We start from the raw sequence: 6373 nt of genomic DNA, 5'->3' as shown, positions 1-6373 counted from the left end.
GCCCTGCAGCCTGGTGCAGGGCCACGTCCTCACGGCCCGGATCTCACGCCAGGCTTTGTCGGCACCTCCAGGCCCTCCCCCGACCCGTGGGCGGTGACAGTGAAGATCCAGGGTTGGCTGTTCCCGGAAATGTGCGGTCCTGCTTGGTCATGGAGGAGACACGCCTCGGGGTCAGTGGCCTTCTCTTTGGAGTCGGCCTGTGTGCACAGCGGGGTCCTTCAGGTCCCTGCGGCTGGTCTGCAGAGCATCGGAGGAGTAGACCTCACCCCTGTCCCCTGCGGGGGCAGGTCAGGCCCTGTGCGCGTCCCCTATTCCAAGTCCCTGCTTCTTGAGTTTTGCTCCACTGGCCTCCAGAACCCGTTTTCAATAAAGTTTTTATTTACTTACAGGCGCCTGGGGGGCTCAGTCAGTTAGGCGGCCGACTTCGGCTCAGGTCATGACCTCACAGTTCGTGGGTTCGAGCCCCACTTCGGGCTCTGTGCTGACAGCTCAGAGCCTGGAGCCTGTTTCAGATTCTGTGCCTCCCTCTCTCTCTGCCCCTCCCCTGCTCGTGCTCTCTCTCTCTTAAAAAAAAATTATAAATAAGTAGGGGCGCCTGGGTGGCTTAGTCGGTTAAGCGTCCGACTTTCGCTTAGGTCATGATCTCGCGGCTCGTGGGTTTGAGCCCCGCGTCGGGCTCTGTGCTGACTGCCAGCTCAGAGCCTGGAGCCTATTTCAGTCTGTGACTCCCTGTATCTCTGACCTTCCCCTTCTCACGCTGTCTCTCTGTCTCTCCTAGAAATAAATAAAAATATTAAAAAAAAAATTATAAATAAGTAAAAGTTTTTATTTAATATCTACCCCCAAAGTGGGGCTCAAACTTACAACCCCGAGGTCAAGCGCTCCACCGACTGAGCCCCGTGGGTGCCCCTAGAGCCCTGTCACTGAGCTGGGCCTGGCGAAGGGGAGGCCTTTCCGTTTTCTGGCCCCCGGGGTCTCTCTGCTGACGAGCCTTGTCGTCACACGGGCGCTGTTGTGGGCATTCGCCCCGCTGGCGCCATGTTGGTGATAATTTCCTGGCAATTTGCCACTCGGCAGGTCTGGGCTTATGGACGTCAGCACCGTGATGAGGCAGCAGCTGTCGATGGTCTGTCAGTGGCAGGCGTTTAGAGCTGTGGCCTCATGACCTTGACCTTGCGGGGTTTTCAGGTGACCCGAGCCCTCTGCCAAGACTTCAGGGCTCGCTCTTGCCCGCATTCCACCCTCCCAGCAGCCTGCGTTGTTCGAGCTTGTGTATTTTATCAGGGCCCTTTCTGGGCAAGGTCTGCCCCCAGGACTTTCACTCGTGGGGTCAAGGTGTAAGGTCAGGAGCAGAAGACCTACTTGGTGTGTTTCAGAATCCTAACACTTAAAAATCTGAACTGTGTTTAAAGTCCTTGTATTTCACTCAAAAGTATTTAAATCACCTTATATATATATATATATTTTTTATTTCTAGGAGAGAGAGAGAGAGCATGAGCAGGGGAGGGTCAGAGAGAGAGGGAGTCACAGACTCTGAAACAGGCTCCAGGCTCTGAGCTGGCAGTCAGCACAGAGCCCGATGCGGGGCTCGAACCCACGAACCGCGAGATCATGACCCAAGCGAAAGTCAGACGCTTAACCGACTAAGCCACCCAGGCACCCCGATCAACTTATATTTTTAATCTCTCTAAAGAGCGCGGTCTCCAGCAGACCTTGGCCGCCCTCGCAGTGGTGCCTCTGCGGTTAGAGCGGCGGCCGCTGGCCCAGGGGCGGGGGGATGCGTGTGCGCGGGTTGGTGAAGAGGTCAGCCTGCAGGGCGCGTCCTGTCCGCCCCGTCGCGGTCCCTGCGGCCTGTGCCGGGTGCTCCGCGGGGACGGGATCTTGGGGCCTCTGCTCCTGTGAGCCGCGTCTTCACGAAGGCGTGCGGGGCCGCCGGGAGTCCGCCCTCCAGCTTTGTCTCGGCCTCCTCGGGGTCGCTGCCGTCACTCCCTGTGGGGCGGTGCCTGACCGGTGAGGGTCAGCAGGCACTTCGGGGGCAGAGCGGAGGCACAGCTGGACCCACGTCTGTCTTCTTCCCACCTCGGGCTCCTGACCTTTCCTCCGAGTGCCTCTAGATGGCGTTCCCTCGGGTTTAGTGGCCTGCACCCCCTCCCGCCGACCTCACTTGCCCTGGGTGGCCCCGGTGCGGCCGCTGGCGGGGGGCGGGGGGGGGGCTTGGAGAAGGCGCCCCGCGTGGCAGGGCTCTCCCAGCCCCCTGAGGATGAGGGTGGGTTTGGTCTGCCACCAGGTCACTGGGGAAGTGGCGGGCTTGGCTCCAGTCTTGGGCGCCTGAAGGGCCCGGGAAGCTCGAAGGGCTGGCTCAGCCCACCGGGCGGGTGCTTGCTGAGCACTTCCTCACGCCGGGGCCGGGCCGGGTGCTGGGAGCCGAGCTGGGAGCCGGGCGCCTGGGCCCCTCCCGGCCGGCCGTGTGGGGGCATCCCGCACAGCCAACCAGGGCTGCAGGCGGAGCGAGAGGGGCCCGCAGAGACGCCCTCTGTCAGGCCCCCGGGGGACCCAATGCCACGGCTGCAGGCCCAGCGAGAGCGTCCCCTGGAGTGGCTTTCCTGAGGTGCCAAGGGAGGGTAGGAGCCTGCTCAGGAGCAGGCGGGGGCGAAGTGGGGGTGCTCCAGACGCAGGCGGAGGGCGGCAGGGAACAGCCTCGCGGTTCTTAGACCTGGCCGTGGGGGGGGGGGGGGGGGGGGGGGGGGGGACAAGGGTGGTGGGAGCTGGGCTCCAGGACGAGAGCCTCCGACTCGTAGCTGGGCCGCTGGGCTGTGTGGCCCCGTGCCGGCCATCGGGATGCAGGCAGAGGGCCAGGCCGCAGCTCCCGGGAAGCTTCTTGAAAGACAACTGGTGTGGCCGCTCCTTTGTCCCTCCCTCCATGCTGCTGCCGGGGATACAGGTGTGATGGCTGGAGCTGTAAGTGCCATTCTGGAGTATGAGGCCAAGGACCACCTCCAGGTCATGCTCGGCTTCCTTTCATTCTCTTCCTTCGCTCCTCTTCATTTCCTGCCATTGGCCAGCCCCATGATGCATTTATTAAGAAGCATATACAACACTTGTCCATTTTCAGGAAGCTTTTATTAGAGGGTTTTCTGGATATTTGTCTGACCCACAGCCCTTCCAGAACCGAAATTCCTCACATGCCCTCTTGTGCCTGTTTTGGGTTGTGTAAGACTGGATACGGTGCTGATGCCCCGCGTGCGTCTTACAGACACACCTCCCTCTGATCGGCCCGGATGTGGGTGTGTGTGCTCCCGAGGTTCTGACCAGAGGAGGGGTGGGCCCGTCGCTTGTGGGCAGACGGTGCAGTTGGCAGGGCCGTCGGGGACAGACAGACGGACGCAAGTCCCAGGGGTCAGAACAGTGTCCCGACAGTACATTTACAACATCAGAAGAGGGGCGCCCGGGGCTCAGTCGGTTAAGCGTCCGACTTCAGCTCAGGTCATGATCTCGGTGAGTTCGAGCCCCGCGTCGGGCTCTGTGCTGACAGCTCGGAGCCTGGAGCTGCTTCCGACTCTGGTCTCCCTCTCTCTCTGCCCCCCCCCCCCAGCTCACACTGTCTCTCTCTGTCTCAAAAATAAATAAAACATTTTTAAAAATTTAAAACGTAAAAAATAAAAATACAAAACATCAGAAGAGAGAGAGCTTAAAATACTTTTAATGCTACACACATCCAACTCCATAGATCCGAATAATATAATTTCAATGTGCCATCTTTGTTTAAAGATTTTAAATTTGGGTTTATGTTGTTAACGTCTGTGTGTGCAAGGGTGGGGCGCTGAGGGAGAGCAGGCCCGTTAGGGGCGGTGGCGGCGGGCGCGAGACAGGCTGTGGCCCCAGGAGGCCCGGAGGGACACCACTTCCACGTCTGTCACCAGCGAGAGAAGCAGGAGGGCTCTTCACACGCGGTCACGCCTGGCCCCTGGGCCCGGCCGGGCGGCGCAGAGGCCGGATGTAGCACCGTGTAGGCCACCTGCCCGCCACCGCCAGGGACAGGTCTGCAAACACGGGCCTGAGGACACAGGGCTGCCGAAAACGGTGCCCGGCCTACGACGGGTGCACACCGCCCTCGCTTCATAAAGCCGGTGTCTCCGCGTCTGCTGCTCTTCTGTGGCTCCCTGTCCAAGGCACAGAGGTGAGGTGTGGAGGGCGCCAGAGCCGGCCGGCCTCCCAGGAGTGAGGTCAGCTGGTTCCCACCCGGGAAACTGCGACGCCCGCAGGCGGCCCTGAGTAACAAGGCTCGGGGCTCGCACGTGGGCAGCTCTGGGCAGGGGGAAGTCACCTGGCGCCATCCCGCCAGGTCCCCTGTGCTGGGGGGCGGGGCACACAGGAGGGCAGGGGGCTGGTCAAGTGTCAGGGCCTGCAGGAGAGCACACGGGGCGGCGGGATGGGGGCCGGTTCAGACGAGTCGCCTGGAGGCCTCTGGGGAGAGAAACTTGAGCCCCGTGAGCAGCCTGTGGGGCCTGTGGCGACCCAGGGCCACGGGCTGCCTGGAGCCCAGCACGGAAGCCAGCGTGGCAGGACGGGTCCCCGGGGCAGCGTGGCAAGCGTGTCTGTACAGGGACTGAGTGGACCGCAGCCCGGGGCTCCGAGCCAGGCAACCGGCGGGCCAGGGGGCGTTCGCGGGACCAAGCGTGTCCTCCGCCCCCGACGCGGCCGAGACGCGGGGCGGTGGCTGCGGGGACCTCACAGCCCGGGCCGGGCGGGCTCCCGATCACGCGCGCCCCTCACGCGCCGAGTCCCGCGGGCGCTCTCGCCGGAGAAAGCCGCCTGTCGTGTCTGCGATGAAAAGGTCATTTCTGGGCGAAGCTGAGACTCCGTGAGGCTCCAGGGTTTGGCGTCCTTGGTGACCGGCTTCAGTCGGCTCCTGCGGCAGAGTCGCCCCTAAATGGAAACCGAACCCACCTGCCCTCTGACCGGGCAGCTCCCTCTGTCTTCCGCGAACGGGGAGCCCCTGGCCACCTGACTTGGGCTGGGCCTGTGGAAGCCCCTCCGTGTTTCAGGGCGACCGTGGCCCTTCGTGGAACGGGCGGGGGTTCCACGGCGTTTGTCCAGAGACCTCTGCCCTCTCCCTCAGGAGCAAGACCACGGCCGCCTTCTCCCCGGAGGCTTCTGGGCCCTGTGCCCGCCATCCGCAGGGCCTGGGCCCCACCCGGTGTCCCCGTGTCCCCAAGGGGCGCTCGACCCTCGGCTGCAGGCGACCAGCCTGGTGAGAGGGACGTGTGTGCCAGGCGGCTCCGTTAACTCCGCCCCCAGGTAGGTGGTGACCTGGAGGGAGGTGAGTGGCGCCAGGACACGGGTCAGCAGATGCCCCATCGTGAGCCCCAGACCTCGCCCGCGCCCCCCCCCCCCCCACGGCGTCCCACCGTCTCCTCCGGAACCTCCCGGAACGGATTCTCCTGCTGGAGGGGACGAGCCATCCCAGGGGGTGGGTGGGGGGGTAGGCACCCTTCTCTCTGGCGTGCCTCGGTCTCCCCCTCTGATGCACACACGGCCTGGTCGCCGACCCGGGGCCGCCAGTGACAGATGGGAGCAGCAGCAATCCTGTCTGGGCCCCAGACCACCTTTGACCTTAGATCCCGGCCGCGCCGCAGACGCTGAGGACGGGCCCCCACTGCGCGGCTCTGGGCCTGCCCCGCTGGCCGCGGACCGTCTCTGGGCCACCCATGTCCGCTCGCGCTGACCTTCCTGCCCTCTCATTGCCTGCTGTTGACAGAGCACCCTGCCGGCTGGGGACATCCGGGCCGCCCCTGTACCGGCACTTTGAAACTTTGCTCAGTGCAGTTACGCAAAACGCAAACTGGGGGGGCGTTTTGAAAATGTCCTGGGGGGGTCTGCTCTGAGGTGACCTGTTGTGTTTCCTGAAGCCCTTTGCTCCTCGTGACCACAGGCTGGGGACCCTGACGGGAAGGGCTTGCCGCACAGGGCAGAGGGGGTCCCTCCCACATTCCCCGTCCCACACGGGGCCCTCGGGGACAGCCTGGGACCAGCGGGAGCAGCGGCCGCTAAGCCCACACAGGAGTGTCCGGGCCCCCCCCGCCCCCACTCCCAGAGCCTCCTCCACAGACCCCCCCAGTGTCCTGACACCAGGAGAGCCTGGCATGAACAGGATGGGGTCACCCCGGGGCGTCTGGACTCCTGTCCCACAATCTAGCATCTCCTGACGGCACCTCCCAACCTGGAGAGGGAGAGGCTGGCTCCAGTCCAGAGGAAAGTGTCTTCCACAGAGCAGGGTCCCCCCACATGAGGACTCCCCACAGAGCTCGTCACTGTGGACAGGGGACCAGTCCGGGCGCCGCCACTGAGAATGGCCGTGCAAACACACACAGGA

This window comes from Hyaena hyaena, unplaced genomic scaffold, assembly GCF_003009895.1.
Source record: "Hyaena hyaena isolate Hyena2069 unplaced genomic scaffold, ASM300989v1 scaffold_22, whole genome shotgun sequence".
In the NCBI taxonomy this organism is placed as follows: domain Eukaryota; kingdom Metazoa; phylum Chordata; class Mammalia; order Carnivora; family Hyaenidae; genus Hyaena; species Hyaena hyaena.
The sequence above is the reverse complement of the archived record's forward strand: the minus strand, read 5'-3'. Positions refer to the sequence as shown.